We start from the raw sequence: 18,924 nt of genomic DNA on the forward strand, positions 1-18,924 counted from the left end.
GCGCACATGCCTCGGAGTCATTTTTTAGAAGTTTAGAAGGGAACGCCTACCTTGCATATCATTAACGCAAAGTAGGTGTCCACGCTAAAAAATGACGCAAACTCCATGAACTTTGGCGCTAGACGCGTCTAACGCCAGAGTATAAATATGGAGTTCGTTTTACGTCGAATTTGCGCCAAAAAAACGACGCAAATCCGGCGCAAACGGAGTATAAATATGGCCCTTAGTGTGTCCCTGGAGGGGTGCAGTTGACAGTGGTTAGCTCTCATCTTGCTGTAACACTTAGCCAATATAATGCCAGTGTGATGTATAGTGCTCAATCCTGATTCCTGTGTGTGATGGTAATGTGTATGCCAACTGTGGTGTTGTTGCTGTAATTGACCCAGTGCTCCCTTTCTCTCTCTTCCCCTATAATCGTCTGTCATGCTGTCCATATGTGCATTAGCATCATCTGGCAGAGGAGCAGGGGCACCTGTGACTGAGGGAGCTGCATCCCACAGGACCCAGGAGGCACAGTCAACAGACGCTGAGGGGACCAGTTGGATGGAGGGCGAGGGGAGCACCATGGCGGAGACAGGAGGTGACAACACTGACTCTGATTCCTCTGATGGGAGCTCCCTGGTGGTGGCGAACACCTCTGGAACCACCTGAGCGGCAGGTACAGCCGTCATCCCCGTACCAGCACGACCCTCCCAGTAGCCCCCAACCGAGTTGACCGTGCTTGCTCACCCAGGAGGGTGGGCATCTCCTTCACCCTAGGCATCTCAGGCCCTGCCCTAGAGAGCCCTGCTGCCCTGAGTGAGAAGGCTATTGACCTCCTGAGATCGATCTCTGTAGAGCAGTCAACCATTATGAATGCCATCCAGGGGCTGGCATCCTAGATACAGCAATGAAATGCATACCTGGAGGGCATCCACTGTGGGTTGGCGGCTCTACAGAGATTTTTTCAGGCTCTAGCCTCCTCTCTGATGGCAGCCAGTGTTCCTGTTCCTACCGTCCCCCCTCAAACTACCACTTCCCAGTCCCAGTCTCCTCAATCCCAACTCATCCAAGGTACAGAAACAGAAAAGCATGAACATAAAACATCACACGGGAGTAGCACAGTCAAACACAGGCAGCACACTTCAGGCCACATGCACTCACATAAACAACAGAAAGTTGCACACACAACCACATCCATTACTTCCACTGTCTCCCCCTCCTCCTCCTCATCCTCCTCCCTCATAGTCACATCTGCACTCACACCTGCATGCACTGCATCAACAGCCACCACCACCATCACCACATCATGCAGCACACACACCTCACTTGCAGACACCTCCACAACATCCATCCACGTGTCCCCTTTGTCCTCTTCCACACTGTCTGCCCCCCTAAGAAACACAAACGCACGCATGCAGACACCCAACAGCCATCCATCTCACACACTCACAATGTCCATGCAGCTGCACCCAAGTCCAGCAGACGTACACCTCCGACATCTACTCCCTCAACCTCCACTCCCATCCCCCCTCCCACATCCCACCCCAACACCCCTAAAAAGCTTTTCCTTGCACGTCTTGACCTAATCTCTCCCTCTCCACCCCCATCCTGCCCGTAAGAGCAAGGTCCCAACGACCCAGCCCAGCACCTCAGCCAAACAGTCTGCCACTGCTCCCATCAAATCATCAGCTGTTGGCACAAAGGGGCCCCAGAGTGTGATGACTGCCACACCTACTGAGAGCACACTTCCAGCTCAGAAATGGAGGACTAGGGTGGTGAAAAGCAAGGGATCTGAGACGGGACAGTGGAGACACCTCCTAGTCCTGAAGGCAAGGACACAAGTGACATGTCTAAGGCCAAGGGGACCCATCACAAGAGGGGAAACATGGATCTCCCTCCACCAGCAAAGAAACAGAAGGTTCCCATTCAACCACCAATGAAAGGCAAGAAGCCCACTCAACCACTACTGAAAGGCAAAAGGCCCTCAACTCCAGCAGAGACACATCAGCCCTCACTTCCAGCAGACACAGCAGCCCTCACCTCCAGTAGAGACACAGCACCCCTCACCTACAGTAGAGACACAGCAGTCCTCACCTCCAGCAGAGACACAGCAGCCCTAACCTCCAGCAGAGACACAGCAGCCCTCACCTCCATCAGAAAGCATGTAGGCCACCCTCCAGGGACTGTTGTACAAGGAGCACCCTCCAGAACCAGTGGGAAAGTCCCCCACTTCAGAGACTGTGGCCTTGCACTCCCCAGCAAAGACAAATGGGAATGGAGCCCCCTCCAGAACCAGTAGGCAAGTCGCCCACTTCAGAGACTGTGGCCTTGCACTCTCCAGCAAAGACGAATGGGCATGGAGACCCCTCCAGAACCAGTGAGCATGTCCCCCACTTCACAGACTGTGTCCTTGCACTCCCCAGCAAAGATAAATGTGCATGGTATCCTGTCCAGAACCAGTGGGCAAGTACCCCACTTCAGAGGCTGTGGCCTTACACTCCCCAGCAAAGACAAATGGGAATGGAGCCCCCTCCAGAACCAGTGGGCAAGTTCCCCACTTCAGGTGAGGTGCCCCCCATTCCTCCCCTCTTCCCCCTGTGGTGCCTGCCCATTTCCAACATGATGCCCCTGAACAGTGGATTCCGGAAGTTATCAGGAGTCAAGTTGGGCCTTGGACTGTGCCCCGTGGCCATGTGGCCCTTTTGTATTTTAGAGTGGCCATTGGCCCATTCTGAACATTGTCGCCTGCATTTGGAATCAAATGGACAATGTGGTGGCTGTTGGCATCAAATTACAGTGTTTGCTGATTCTCATAGTTGTCCTTGTTTTATTTAAACATGTGTCCTGTGACATTGGCTTAACTCTGCAGCCAGTTTTTTATATAGTGTGTGTGAATGGTGTGTATGTGTGTGTGTGTTACTCTCCTTTTCCTCCCTCCCTCCCTTGTGTGATAGGTGGCTGTACTCACCGTCGTCGTCTTTGTCGGCACTGATGTTCCAGTAGGGCCATGGCATAGAATAGCATCGGGAAGACTTGAAGTTCCGATTCCATGGCAGCAGCGGAGTCCTGTGTATACCTGTTGGTGAGTCTTACGTTTCTGTGTTCTGTTTCCGCCAGGCTTTTGATGGCATTGGTACCGCACCGGAAATCCTGGTGGTTTGCTATGTCATAATATGGTGGGTGGTACCTTGTCTTCCGCCTGGCTGTTGATGGCTACCGCCATAGTCAGTGGTGTTAACGCCCTGGGGGTTGGTGTGACACATTGGCTGTCTATGGGAGGTATCATCCCCATGGTCATAATTTGGCGGTATTTACTGCCAGCCTGTTGTTGGTTTTACCACCACTTTATCAGTCACCGCCAATGTCATAATGACCACCTAAATGAGCTATAAAAATTTGCAACACACATCCTCCCAAGGCAATAAATATGACCCAACCAAAATGCACGTTTTGCAGAAGAAAATGTGAATCACAAGAAACACATTTTTAATTCAATCCAATGCCATCCCTGGCCAAAGTGAAGATTCTAAACAACATATACCATAGAAACAGTTGTCTCATGTACCCATGAGTGGTACTGACTGGATGAACTATGGGCAGACTAGCCCACATAGTAAAATAAATAAATTGTGCAAATTTAACAAACATGGAGAAAATGTACTTAACTGTGCAAGGTTTTGCCTTACAAAAGATAAAAATGAAATGCAAAATAATAATTAGATCCCTACTGAAACTCCAGGCCACCCACCACAACTACAATCAACTTAGTGTCACGGAAATGTCTCCGGAAGGCTCCGTGGGGACCGGAAGCCAGGAAATCTCACATGTGTCTGGCTATTTCTGCAGGATCAGCCCCAAATTTGTTGCCTTCCTCTTACTATTTTTGCTGAATTTGTTTCTGTTGGCCTTAGGACTTGTTAAAGGAAATGTAGAAAATGAATCTGAAAATACAACACAATAACAGACATTGGCAGAAAGATCTACGCAGATATATGCAGTAAAAGAACATTGCAGGCCCAAAACCAATACTGAAAAGAATAAGGTAAATAGTTCACTTGAGGACCTACTGAAATGCATAACTTGAAAGGATTGCAGTTAAAAGCTAGCTCATATTTAGCAAGCATGTAGGTATTTATGATTCTTAGCACACAGGCTCACTGGCACATACTTTGTGTTTTCAAATAGATTGTAACCTGATTATAAAATCAGTGTAGAAAACCTAATCAGTTCAGACTACATGGATGTCTTAGGGTTACAATCATTAGGCACACATGGTATTACAGTTGTACTTAATACAAATATGAATGTATTCTAGAGCAAAATATAATTAATTTGCCGAGCATTGTTAAAGCCACAAGTGAAAAATGTGTAGAAAATTAGTTTAAAGTTTAGGGGTCACAGGCGTTCAAATGTGTTTCTGTTTCAATCTATGACTGGCCAGTCAATTATTATTTACTGTTTTGTAATATAGCATTGTGTGATTCTCCATATAAGAAGCTGTCTGTGCTATAGCAAATTTGGACCGGCTGCCTGCCTGCGTGGGTTGACCTACCTGTTGCAGCAGTAAAGGGCTGTCTTTACATTGCTAAAGAGGAGTTTGTCTTTCTTTCCTTATTTTTACTTTTGAATTATCCTGCAACAGACAATGAGAACCTTACCATTGCTACCAGTGCTAAAGTGCATGTATTCTCTTCTCTAAACATGGGAGTAAAGTGCACTACATGTGCCCAGGGCCTGTATACTGAATTCTACTAACGACCGGCAGCACTGATTGTGACACCAAATTAAGTAGCCTTTTTAACATGTCTCAGGCCTGCTATTGCAGAGCCTGTGTGTGTGATTTTAAACACTGCCACTTCTGTACACTTCTGGACCTGTGTGAAAAAAAGACTGCTCTGCTGCTGAAGGACTGCCACTCTGTTCTACTCCTTCTTTGCTGTACTTGTCTGCTACATTCTGCCCTCTTGCCCGGGTGAGAAGTACAGGACCGCTTGAACCTAGAACAGAGAGTGACTCCAAGAATGACCTCCTGATCTGAAGTATCATGGACACAACAGATCTCCCACAACATTAACTCTGCACCTGGACTCTACAATCTATGAGTTTAACCTGCCAAGTTGTTCCACACCAATCCTGGACCCTCAGAAGTGGGCCTAAGGGTCTTGGTACAAAACCAACACATCCTCTCTGTTGAGTGGCACATTCCTGAGCAGAACCGATGCATGTCCTTGGCTGAGCGGCTCATCCCCAACCAGAACCAATGCATCATGGCTGCTGCATGGAATGGACCCATAGCAAAAGACTTGCATCACCACTACATTCTGCATCTCTGGTTTGAAGGATCACCTTAGAACTGTAACTGCATTCTGTTTCCCCGGAGCATCTCTCATCTATGGCAGCCTCAACAATAATGACAAACCTCCACAGCACAGGTTCACCGCTTTTAGGAATTGATGCATAGCCTCAACTGCTCTGCCCATCCCCGACATCAGCCTTCACATCACAAGCCCAATCCATGGGTTCCTCAGTGTTAATGTTACAGGACCTCGCAACACAGCCTTGCTGCATTTTGGAGCTGACGCATCACCTTGGCTGTGTGACACATTTTCAGCATGGATCCATGCAACTCTCCACATCCAGTATTTAAGTACTTTGTTTAAGGGCCAACTAGGTTTCTGTAGCCAGCCCACACCCCATCGTGATAAGCCTGAACTTGTGACTTTGTCCCAGTTCGGCACAATCAGATATCCCCAATCGCACTTTGTGCTTTATTGGGGCTACTTTTACCATAAACCTTCAAATGCAATATCTCCTGTGCTACTAATTAGATTTTTGTTGTGTTGGTCTTGTTTTGTTTCTGATTTTCTAACTTTATTGTGGGCTCCTTTTGTGGTGTGGTTTCACACTGTTACTGTTTGAAGTGTTCCACAAATATTTCACACATTTCCTCTAGATGAAGCCTGACTTCTCTATGCGAAGCTCCCAGGGTGAGGGGGTTGAGCACAGGTTAATTTGAGTTTGCTTGTGCTTTATTCTGACTAGAATTGTGGTTGCTACTTGACCAGGGTTCACACCTCAGCCAACCAACAACCCAATTTCTTAAAATGAACCATTTAGTATTGTAGCAGTTTAAAAAATTCTAGCACAGACCATCAAAAGCAAGGAGATACTGAAATTTCAAACTCCAAATCTGGGGCTTTCACTTGAAAATGTGTAGTATTTTGGAGCTCCATTGCGTACGCTAGTTGAACAGAGAACACCTCCCACACATAAAAGCATCTCTGTTCAACTGCACGCGCAATGGAGCGGAAAGGTTCGCTTGCGCAAGGCTTTTGTTCTGTTGTTTGGTTTTCTGCCACGTGTGTTTGCGCGATCAGAGAATAGAACGTTGGACGGAAGCGGCGGTTGGAGCGGGGGAGCTACAGCCCGCACTGAGCTGGGGTCATTTTGTTGGATGTCATTATTTTTCAATAAAGTGTCCAGTTTGGAACCCGCGTCTTGGATGTTTTTGCAGCATACCATAAAATGACTCACCAAAACAAGGTAGGTTCATCAAGAAGCATAGGGATTTTGGAAGGATGTCAAGTATCTCACATGTACCACTGTTAAAAAGAAAGGACGGATTAATTAAAATATCAAGGTTAACACTCCATCAAGCGTTTGCCTGCGTGCAGTAAATAGGGGTGACGGTTCTGTCTAACGACGTAGTTGCTTGCCTTCTGTCTCATAGACTAGTTTCTAACCTCAGTGTAGGCATTCAAATAAAAATTGTGACATTCAATGTGAATGACGCTCTCTCCTAATCTCCTAATCTCACTGTTCTTTAAGTTTTAGGTATCTGTTAGAGAAACGAGAAATTAAAGCATATGTGTGACGTGAAGATTAATTTGGATGTTTCAGTTATATATTTCCACCCCATCCCATTCACATCCTGGTACCCATAATGTTCTTAGTTTAACCCTATATTCTCCATGCTGTTTTACCTACAACGTCAGATCTGAGATGCTCATGTTGTAGTACAAAAGTCTCTATAAAGCACTTAGTTGCTGCTAGAGCTAAATTTTAAACCATACAAAATTCTACATCTCTAAAAATACCTGTAGAAAAACAAGGACACATTTGACGCTACAGACAGACAGGGACTTCTCGCCCACAGCTGTAGAAATGTCATAATATCGGTCGCCTGAGTGTGACACTTTCCCCTCTAACAGAAAATGTAAAAATTTTAGAGAAAAATGTAGAACACTGCCAATAAATGAACAACCCAGGTAGCAAAGGAAACAGACACATGTAACATGTTAAATGAATGCAAAATACAGAAGATATTGTTTCTTAGTTGCAGCACTATATGATAATACACTGGGACAAATCAAATAATGTTTCCAATCGACTTATTGTGCTAGTCTATATAATAACCATCCTATAGACAATTATTATAATATTCGTCATGAGCTAACAGAACAACCTCTGTGACCACAACTACACCACAATATAACTCTATTCATTTGCATTGGAAAACACAGTCCCAAAATATCAGAGTCAGCAGAATGTTTCATTGGAATATAATCGAAAAATCAATAGCAGAAACAAATTTGAATAATCCTCTAACGACGAATAGGAGTAACAGGTTTCTCACATCGTTTCAAAACATATGTAACTCGCACCAGACTTTGTGACACGTGTGTCAGGATGAGCACAATGCCAAGTTCCAAATCCTTTGCCACTGTTACAACAACAGAGCTACAGTGCAAACGGAAATATATGAAGCGAAACGTAATACGCATGATAATTAATGATGTGCTCCACTAAAACTGCAATTAGCAGTACTATACACGTTCCATTTTTACCTCAGCCACAGAGAATTCCCAAGGCAAGCTGGAGAGGTCATCACCCTGCATAAAATATTTCCAGATCCCAATAACTCCTTGGTTATTTGTCTAAATAGTGACCTTGGGAACATGTTAAACACCATTCTAAAAGGAAAAATCAAGCATAGACTAACAATCATGTTCAAAGCCCATAAGCCTGGCCCTAGCAAGCGGGTGCAATAATTATTTCCTTTTTTACTTTTTATTGGAAAAATGTGACATAAAAAATAATAATAATAATTAAACATATAGCCACCTAAACGTGGCTGTCGTATTATTGCTTTAAAATGTTAAATGTAAAAAATAAATGATTTGGCCATTTTACTAGACATTTTCTTTATATAAAAGACATTCAATTGTGCCACGCATTTTATTATCATTATTATTTGTGAATGTGACAAGAGTAAATCTACAGCTAGTCAAGCATTCACTTTGCAAGCAGCTACATTGTCACCTAACAGTCAATAACTTTGAGAAGGAGACAAAAAAGGTAAACTTCCATTTAACTAAAGTACAAACAAAATAAATAGTATCTATTTAAAGTATAATTAAAGTTAAAAAGGAGACCCGGAGCCGAGAGAGAATAGAGCTATTTAAGGTGGATGTGAACAGCATGCATATTGTTCTTCCCCTCCATCTTTGAATAATATTTATGATTTTGGGGAAAACACAAATCTGGCATGGCAGGTAAAGCTGTTTCAAAGGCCAGAATTATAAATGAAAATAACCATCAAAGAAGCCAAATAGAATGTCTTACTAGTTGCAAGACTATAAAATATATGTACACCTTACGGGGATTAATGCCACAATAAACCTAAAAATAAAAGCTAGGTAGAGTATTTGCAAGAATTGTTGACTTCTAAAAGTTATCTGACCCAATCAGACACACAGAAACATCTAAAACACCACTAAAGTGGTATGTTTGGAAGGTATGTAATGCAACAGAGGGAATGTAGTCTTAGAAAAAGAATGCATGAAGGAGAGCAACTGAAATTCAGACTCCTTCAAACATGAACAGTGGGTAAAAGAGGTGTACTTCCAACCGTTCCTATTCAACATACACATGAATGCACCGGCTTTGGTTATACATGGCTGACCACTTTTAACTGCTACGAAATGGAAGACTAACTGCTTGCTACATACAAATCATGTGGCCCTTCTCCTCACAAAGTCGACAACTGAGTCCTCGGTGAACAAAGATGCCTAACAATACACATTTAAAGCTCTACAACCTCAAATGTTCACAAACACACTCTGAATTTGTATTATGATGAAGCCAAACTAAGATATAACCCACTGAGGAATGCAAACATCAGTAATAAGCAAAATACAGCCTACTAGATATCAAATCCAAACACAAGCAATGACTCACCAGCTAAAGGGTCAGTGACAAAAGTCTGGAATTATAAAAGGGTCACACAGGCACTAGGGGTCCCACTGATGAAAAAGTCAAACAGTGCAGCAAGTTACCTTGCTGCGCTGCACTGCGTAAAAGGGAAAGGGCAGGAATGTGCTGTATTTGAAGCAATATGGCACCTTCCTGGCTTTTCCTCTGCTCTCAGTCAATCATCCTTTTGTTTTGCTAAAGTTGCCCTAAGTAGGACTGTAGCACTGTGCCACTGGATTAAAGCTAGCCTGACTGATGAAGGGTGATACCCTGAAACCGGTCCCAGGATGCTTGTTTCCAGTCCAGGGAGGACCTGGCCTGGTAGTTTGGGCTGGACTGTTCCCATGAGGAACAGGGTCAAGACTGATTTGCGTATGGCTGAGTTCAAACTGGGGTGGCATGGTGAGCAAAAGAACAATGGATTAAACTCAGATCTTTAACTTGGGGTGACTGTTTGCACTGTTGATCACTCGATCCATCATCCTTTTGTGTTGCTAACGTTTTGCTCTGCTCTGGCACCCTTATGGCAGCCTAACACCAACGCATGTACCCTTGCACAGTGGTGCAATGGTGCCCACATTGCATACAGGATTGTTTTTGTGTAGAAAGGGACACCTTGCGCAAAAACAATCCTGAGAGGCATAATCCTCTAGCTATGTCCTCTAGCTATGTGTGCTGCCGAATGCAGCACACATAGAAATAGGAAGTAAGGAGAAGTAAAGATATTTCTCCTTGTTATGCCTTTCCTGAGAAAGTGTATCTTTTTGCCTGATCTAAGTTTACCTTTGTGAATCGGGCCCATTGTTCAAACACTATGGTAAAGAGGGCCATGGTAGCGCATGAGATGCACAGTTCTCAGAAATAAACAGCAACACACTATAAGATCAGATTAGAGTTGGAGTAACAGTGTTAGTTATGTGCTGATATAATATAACAACTAATGGCCTCATTAGAAGTTTGGAAGAAACTGAAAATCATCTAAAATTTGGAGAAAACACTAAAAGCCTGCTTAGAAGTAGTTCTCTTATGAAATTCTGCTCTGCACAATTATCAGTTGCCCAATGATCCTCCACTCAGTTTTTCCAGGTGTGAGAACAACAGATACAAATTTACACGCAGGAAAATTCAGCCAATAATATTGCTTTGTGGAGATGTCACCAAGGATCTAGTGCTGCTCAGTTTGGAACTTGGGAAACAGGTTGTAATCTCGGCCTAGGCTCAACATCCTGTGCCTCTGGGCAAATAATTTATTATCTCTGCTCTTAAAAATGTGCTATGTCATCTGATTCTCTGTCAAGTTCTCTAATGCCTGTGGGACACGTTTGTGCTATATAAAACTACTAAAAAAAAGGGCTGCATTGCAGCATAGACAAATTACTTAGCTCCTGCCTGACTCTGTAGCAAATACGAAGCGGAGCATGCAATGGGTCCCCAGCCCGCCAACATTCTCCCCTTCCCACCTCCTCCATCTCCACTACTTCCCCCCTCAACCTCCACCTTACACGAGCCTCCTGGCTGCTCAGAGTATTGGGAGTTATATGTATTAAACTCCATGGAAATAGTAGTTCCATGAGGAATTCAGCCTGTAAATCTCGTTCCACCCAGTTATTCCCCATTTCCTGGGATTTAGCTTGTAACTACACTTTGCTGGTGGGCATTACTGCATGGTACGGGTGCTTACGGATGCAAAGTGTTCACCTTCCTAGCATAGAGCCACTCGTAATTGGTGCCTAAGAGGGAGCACAGACTATTGGCTAAATCTTCTCCATCATAGTGATATTTTTGCGGATGAAATTCAGACTGTGGATTGCCCCCTACATTTAAATTGTCCTCCAGAAGTGGAAGGATGTTCAGTTCATTAAACTCTAAATGAGGCCTAACTTTATGTTGAGTTGCAAAAGTATCCTTTTTATTGCCAGTATTATTTTGTATTTGATACACGTTCTGTCCTTTTCACGTTTTCTAAAACGTCATGAATAGGGAATGTTTTAAGATTGAATCTGAAAGGAGAATCAAATGTTTTTTTAACAGAACACTTTTCACTCCATTTTTTCAGGCTTTCCTGGCAAAACTCTGTATGCTCATTTGTAATAAAGACAGTGCGTAGACTGTATCTTCCCACATTAAATAAAGGAGGTCTGGATGTATAAGTCGGCATTCCTTGTGCATATGTGCATACACAAACTCAGCATGCCCTTTATTCAACTCACTGCGGGGGAAGAATTCTGAGTTCTCTGAAAACGACTTTATGGTGTATTCATTAACATAGAAATGTCATATTTCCACACAGTGCATTGCACGGGTGGACTTTTCAAAAAGATCTGCCCACCATAAAGCAATTTAATTTGTTTCAGTCGCCCCAGTAGAGAGGCTGCGGTCTCTCACGTCAATCAACTGCAGTGAACTGAGGAGGCCCAACAAGAGAAGACGAGAGGAAAGCCATGGCTTTCTTTTTCTCTTGTGAATATATTGAATGCAGTCCCCAAACTGTTCCTCTCTGAGAATGAGCGCTTATGTGCAGGAAGCATATGTGGTCTGAAGCTTAGTTGCAGAGTAGAAAGGAATATTCCAAATTCTTTAAACCAAATGATGAGACGATTATTCGGGTTTTTGGGTATTTCTGTAAATCCAGAATAAAATCCCCGAGGTTTGTTACTTTTTTTATGGTGCATTGTTTTCTGTCTACTATGTTATTATGTAATTACAAATCACAGTAATATGTGCAACTTTGCCATTATGAGAGGTGAGGTTATTTTATCTGTGATAATGGACATAAACAACAGTTCTGCTTGAAATTCGGTTTGCCGATTAGGGTATCTTTTACGGTTTTCCCTAATTACAGAGTGAATTCCCAGGATCAAATGCCAAGATCAGGACTCTGGGAAGAATATCGCATAATTTCCAAAAAGAGTGGTGCATAAATGTTGGTAATAGCGATGTCTGATGGGGCAGGCTATTGTCATATTACTCATACTGCTGCATATTCACGTGTTGAAGGATAAAGCAGTCAAGCACTTGCAAAACCAATATTTATCAGCTTTAAATGGCAGAGTTGTTGCTTTGCTAGGACTTGTTGTCATTGGCATTAGAATGCATGCATCAAAACGGATACTTGCAAATGACTGGCAATGTTGGAATTCTACTGAATTAAATTAATTCCAAGATGGTCACTAACCTAGGTTACCAACTAGACTTCTGATACATGATTTAATGTGAGGATTATCATGGCCAGCCCTGATATTTGAATTGTAGCATGAACTCCGAATTTACAGGGAGTCTTACTGTTGTATCCACCCGGTCATACATGAGTTCGAAGTACAGCGTTGATAAAACATCACCGTGGTTACTTTGCAACTGAGAGGAGGTCCACATACTTTCCATTATAAGAGGCATATCTTGGCCATCCTCCTCTCCAGTATGCCTTAGATTAATAATGTAGTCAGTGCAGTTTTCTGACTTATTACTCATTGTCTCACCCTTGAAAAAGTCCACGGGACAAAAAACGTGTTGGCTGCTATTTGGCGAAGACATTGTCATATCTATTTTACACTCTTCTAGAAAATAAACAGCACGTCAAGATAAAAAAACATGCTTTTGTGAATTGTGAACTTTTCTTGCATACTTTATTCTGTGTGCTTCGGTACCCTCGAAAATGTTGCAACAGATGTTGCTGGGATGAGACTAAACGTAGACAACATCACTAGTGCTGACCCCCATGACGCCACAGAATAGGTTCCAGCGTAATAATCACTAACAGGACAGACCAAAACAAGGAACACACAGGAGATACCAAGCAAATCACTAGGGTAAAGGGGAAACGAAAAGAGAGAAGAAAACAAATGTAAGGACACTAAGTTCAGTGTACGATCTGTGAAGAGCAGAAGGCCAATACAACCCCAAGAAGTGTTAAATATGCCCTGCCACCATTGTACTGGAAGTGAACCTCACTCTAGGAAGTCCTGCTCCCACCATTGTTAGAGGTCTAGCTCTTCTAATTTGCCATCCTCCCAGGGGCAGCTCCTCCATTAGGGCGGAGGAGCGTCGCCCCCGCCAGCAGCAGCTGTAAAACCTGTAAAAGAAAAGGATGTTAAACTTTGTTTATTATCCTTTTCTTTTAAAAAGAGGGAGCATGGGGGGGAAGCAGTGAGTGGGAGTGCTCAGCACTCCCACACACCGCGCATGTATGTTTGGCTGGCCATCTCGGGTCGGCCAAACACACATGCGCAGTAGGCTTGTGTTGCTGGGTTTGAGAGAGCCTGCACAGGCTCCCAGTCTGCTTGGGAGTGCCCAGGTAGCAAGTCCTGACCCTGTCAATAATTTGTGACATGACAAATCATTTTGATAGCTTTGCCATCATGTTTATTCCTGCTGATGATGAAATCATGACAATTTGACCCATGGTACATGGGAGCTGACTGGCTGGGCACGGGACACCCCTTTCTGTGGGGTGAGGAGGAGGGGGCAGGGAATGAAGGACATTTGCAAGAAGAGGAGAGTAACTGGCATGGTGGATGGAGGAATAACCCCCAGAAGCAATAGAACAATGTTACCATATAAGGAGTGAAGACAGTGAGGGGGAGAGTTGCCTTTGCCGAATGGCTAGTGCTGGCAGAACTCCCAATTCGTCTTCTCTGGCAAGTGTAGCTTATCTAGTTTGTCATGTACATCATTACATAACTTTTTGTTTCTTCCTGTGAAAATGCAAGACTTCAAGCATCAGAATGCAAAGAAAATATAATGACGGGAAATACTACTTACCCATTACATGAGATAGCTTGCATGCAATGATAAGAAATTATGTAGAAATTTTTGGTGTTAAAAACACCAATGTGTTTGGCTAATATAAATTATGTCTGAAAAGTGAGGTCTGACTATTATGCTCATAGTAATTGTGCCCAGCTAGCTGGTTCTTTTTTCCAGTTGATCAACCACTGCATAACATTACATTTATAAACCTTGGCTGAAACACGAGATAAATAGCAGTTAGCACCAAAGTTTTGATGGCCACAGGGTCAACTGGAGATATAAGAAATATGCTAAAGAATGGTATGGGAACAGAGGGCTATGAACGGAGAGGTGAGGAATGTGCTAAGGAAGGGGGTCATCATGTTACCTGGAGAAGTGAAGAATGCAGGAAGGTAAGAAATGAGGGCCGAGGCAAAGAAGAGAAGGGTATGAGTGGGGTAGGTTAGAATGTGAAGAGAAAATGGTATTGGCAATGTGTGGCTAAGTATAAAAGGAAGAAGCAAAAAGGGTAAGAAAGAGAGAGAAATGGGATAACAGGGCAAGGTGTGAGCAGAAGAGGTGTCATAACTAAGAGCTGCATGGATTAAGAAAGGCATAGGTAGTTAGAGAAAGGCCATTGTGTGAAAGAGTGAGGTAAATAATGTGGTAAATAAAGAAGGGATGGGAAGAAGAAGGTGAGATTGTGAAAAGGAAATATGAGGAATATTCCAATGAGAGATTGTCAGTGGAAGGGTAGGGTGTGAATGAAGAAGATAAGGAATTAGGATTAGGAAATAAGGGACATGACGTAAATGAAACAGATGAAAAGTGGCATAAGAAAGGAAGGGATGTAAGGGAGGGTATCTGGGGGTGAATGGGATATAGGCAGTATGGTGGAGCATTGGCTACTCCTTTTATGATACCTGAGGGGTAGGGTGGGGTCCGGTATTTGCCTCTGCTGTTTAGAAGAATTTGCAGAAGATGTCTGATTTGGAGGTTTATTACTACATCTTCATGTATTCAACAAACAGCTATTCTTTATCAGCATTACACCTTTACAAGTCAAAAAGCTAATGTCAATGCACCCCATCATGCTATCTGCAACACTAGAATGCAGTAATAATTGCACTTGGTCCTTTGTCTCTGGTATAAAAATGATCCTTTTACAATTGTGAATGCCAAAACCTATTGACCTGCTGAGGTTTATCAAACTTTCAAGACAAACAATGCCTGAATCGGCTCACACCTTTTGAGTGAGCTTCGTTACCGCAGATATGGCAGGAATGTCAATAGTATCTTCACCAAGTGGTTACACTCTGTAATGTTGGAGCTTAGAGGTATTGTAAATTACGTTAGCAAAGAACATGTGTCTCCTAGATTATTTGTAGTTCTTTCCACTTCCAGTTTTAAATATGAAGGAGCACAGGCACTACGTGCAACGACAATCTTTTTAGAGATCAAGACTTGTTTTCCATTATCAGACTTTGACCCAGAGCCACAGAGTAAAAGACAGAAAAGGGAGAATAAAAGAAGAGAAAGATAGGGGAAAAGTGACATGTGTAGAAAAAATAAGCTGCTACGCAGAGATATAGAGACCGGAAGTGTAGGGTTTAGGAAGAGAGAGGCATTGGATGTAATCAAGACTAGGCAGTTTTACTATTCAACAAGCCTAGCATTCGGACATGCGTGATGGCAGGTCTTAATAAAAATGTTGGTCCCTGCATTCATTTTTTGGAAAATTCAGTATGTGAACAGCCATTACACTACTTGCACCTATCATATTATGGTACAACCCTGTGAGTGCCATGCATTAGTTTTTTTTTTTAAGGCACAAAGGGAAGTTTCGCCATGTCTTTTGAGGATGAAGGGATCATGGGTGAGTACAGTAAGGGGGAGCAGAATGTATGATTTTCCCTTTTTGGTTTTGGTGGTTGGTGAGCAATGATTCTTGGGTTTTTGGTGGTGTTACAGGAAGGAAAGCACAGAATGGAACATCTTAGTGTGCTTTGTTCTCTGCTTTCTCACTATTTCCAAATTTGGCATTTTGTTTTAGCAGAAGAAGGTGCTGGCAGACAGATTTAGAGGGAGAAAGATGTTATTCTTGTCTCCTTTGATTGGAGACTACAACACAGTGATTATGGTTCTACCTCAGATGGAGTAAACTGAAATATTCATAACTGCAAGCCTAACCTGTTAAAGGAGTATAACATTTACCCCAATTGTTTGTAATCAGTATGAGCTATTTACATGGACAGTCTCCAAAACCCTCACGCAAAATCATATTTATGTTGAGAATTGACATTTGCAATAGATGTTTTTGAAAGAGGTTCATCAAGAAATGCGTAAGCGTGAAATCCATTCAGGCAATACATATTTTCTTCATGAATATTACTTTAATCTGCAAAAAAGCTAGTGGACGTTTAAACAGCTAACATAGAGGTGCAAAAAAAAAAGGATCTTTTGGCACAAGAATAAGGTAAGTGGAAATACTTTTCTCAAACTTCACAAGCAAAAAAAAATGGCACTCACCCATAGTGTTAAACTAGCCGTGGAAGTTTTGAGACTCTTCAGAGGTCTCTTGGCTGCTATAATAAGATACTTGGCCAGAGCCTGATCTCTGTCTCCTGAAAGAGATTTTTGGGCTATATTGTGCATAATGGGAGCCACTCATTTTACAGTGCCCACTAGCCACTTTGAGCACAAGGAGATATGGACACTTTGGCCCTCATTTTGACACTGGTGGTAAATCCCACAAACCGCCATGCTGAGGGCTGCCAACATACCGCCGCGTTGGCGAATATCCGTTCTCGATATTATGACACACACACCCCAATCCGACAGAATACTGCCACATACACAAATCTGTCAGTCCAAAGGTCAGTGCTAAAGTGGCGGTACCAACACCCATACCGTTACGCCAACAGAACAACGCCCAACACATCATGACCCACGAATCACCACAGTGGACATTCAATGGCGGTAAACCATTGGCCGTACACACCAGCACGCTCAGAATGGACACCCAAATACTAAACTAGACAACATGGGCTAATACCAAAAACACACACTACACACACTCACCCACAGCACTATAAAACACACACTCACATTACCCACAACCCTTTATGAATACAAGTTATTGCCCCCAGACTGACACCAAGACCACTGCAACAACTAGACACACACCACAAACACCCATACATCCATCATGCACCCCACTACGCACACCGAACCACACTACCCAACACCCACACACCTACACACACCACACAACACCCATGTCCCCACAAAGGCACCCCTGTTTCACAGATGAGGAGTTGAGGGTCATGGTGGAGGAAATAGTCAGGGTAGAGCCCCAGCTGTTTGGAGCACAGGTACAGTAGTTATCCATTGCCAGGAAGATGGAGCTATGGCAGAGAATTGTGGACAGGCTGAACACAGTAGGACAGCATCCAAGAACAAGGGACGACATCAGGAAGAGGTGAAACGACCTATGTGGGAAGGTACATTCCATAGCAGCAAGACACCACCTCGCCATTCAGAGGACTGGCGGTGGACCCCACCTCCTCCTCCACAGCTCACAGCATGGGAGGAGCAAGTCTTGGCATTACTGCATTCTGAGGGACTCACTGGCATTGCCAGAGGACAGGACACTGGTGAGTCAACATTTACTACTTATCACTCCCATACCTGCATGCCATCACACCCCTCACCCTCACTCCCATCACTCCACTACATCCCACACACTGCACCCACACAGATGACTAACCTCAATGCCAAGCCCTGCATGTCATACAAATACATAGACAGCCCTCCCAGCCCTGAATGGACACCCATCACAAAAGCATGCACAGCATAGGGGAACTAACAATCCCACAATACATCACCATACACAAACAAAGGTGGCAAGGCAACATCAACGATAGAGGGGAAGCTAGGGATGTACAATATGTCACAGGCATGAAGCATAATACATCACTTACACCCCCACAGGTGCCCCAGCCAATGTCAGCGGAGAGGAGGTGCCATGACAAACCAGTCCCCCAACAGAAGATGCCCCCAGTGATGACAGTATCTCCGGACTTCAGGATAGGGATCAACAACCTGGCCCATCAGGGACCACTGGACATTCGGTCACCCCAGCCCACTCACAGTCCACCACAGAACCTCCCCATCAGTATCCAACACCAGAGCATCTACCCAGCACCCCCACACCTCTGTCCCCAGGACACGTCAATCAGAAGTGTGCCCACCTGTACAGGCACCCCAGTCCACACCTCACACACAAGACAATCAGGGACCTGGGGTCTTTGGAAGTGGGCACATCGTTCAGGGGACAAGGGCACAGGGAAACAGGGACACTGGGAGGACCGCTGTGCACCAGGGGGAGGACAGGCCCAGGGAACAAACTCTCCAGGAGGCACTCGCCAAGATCATGGGTGCCTACCAACAATCCCAGGACACGATGGGCCAGATCCTTGACAAGATGCAGGAGAATAAGCGGCTGCAGGAGGAACACCATCAGGAGATCAGGGGGGACTTACAGGCTCTCAACACCACCATGATCTCCATAGCAGACGTGCTGGCAGACATGGCCAACATCATGAGGGAATGGACAGTACAGCAGCGGGCCCCTACCACTAGCCAGTCTATTAACCAGCCCACCACCTCCACTGCAGTTAGTGGGCAGGAGGCCCCACAAAAGGAACAACAGGCCACCAGAATACCTCCCCCTGCAGAAGGTGAACCATCCCACAAACATTCCCTGTGACCCAGACAGAAGCCGGAGACACTTGCCAAGACCAAGACCCCAAGGAAATTAGATTCTCCTGATTGTCCCCCTTGCATCCCACCCTGTCACCTTGTTCACTTTGATCTCCCATTGCTCCCCTTCCTATGGCCCCATGGATACTGCACCTGTGCTACAATCAGACTGGAACAATACCCTGGACTTTCCTCTAC

This window comes from Pleurodeles waltl, chromosome 8 (assembly GCF_031143425.1).
Source record: "Pleurodeles waltl isolate 20211129_DDA chromosome 8, aPleWal1.hap1.20221129, whole genome shotgun sequence".
Taxonomy (NCBI): domain Eukaryota; kingdom Metazoa; phylum Chordata; class Amphibia; order Caudata; family Salamandridae; genus Pleurodeles; species Pleurodeles waltl.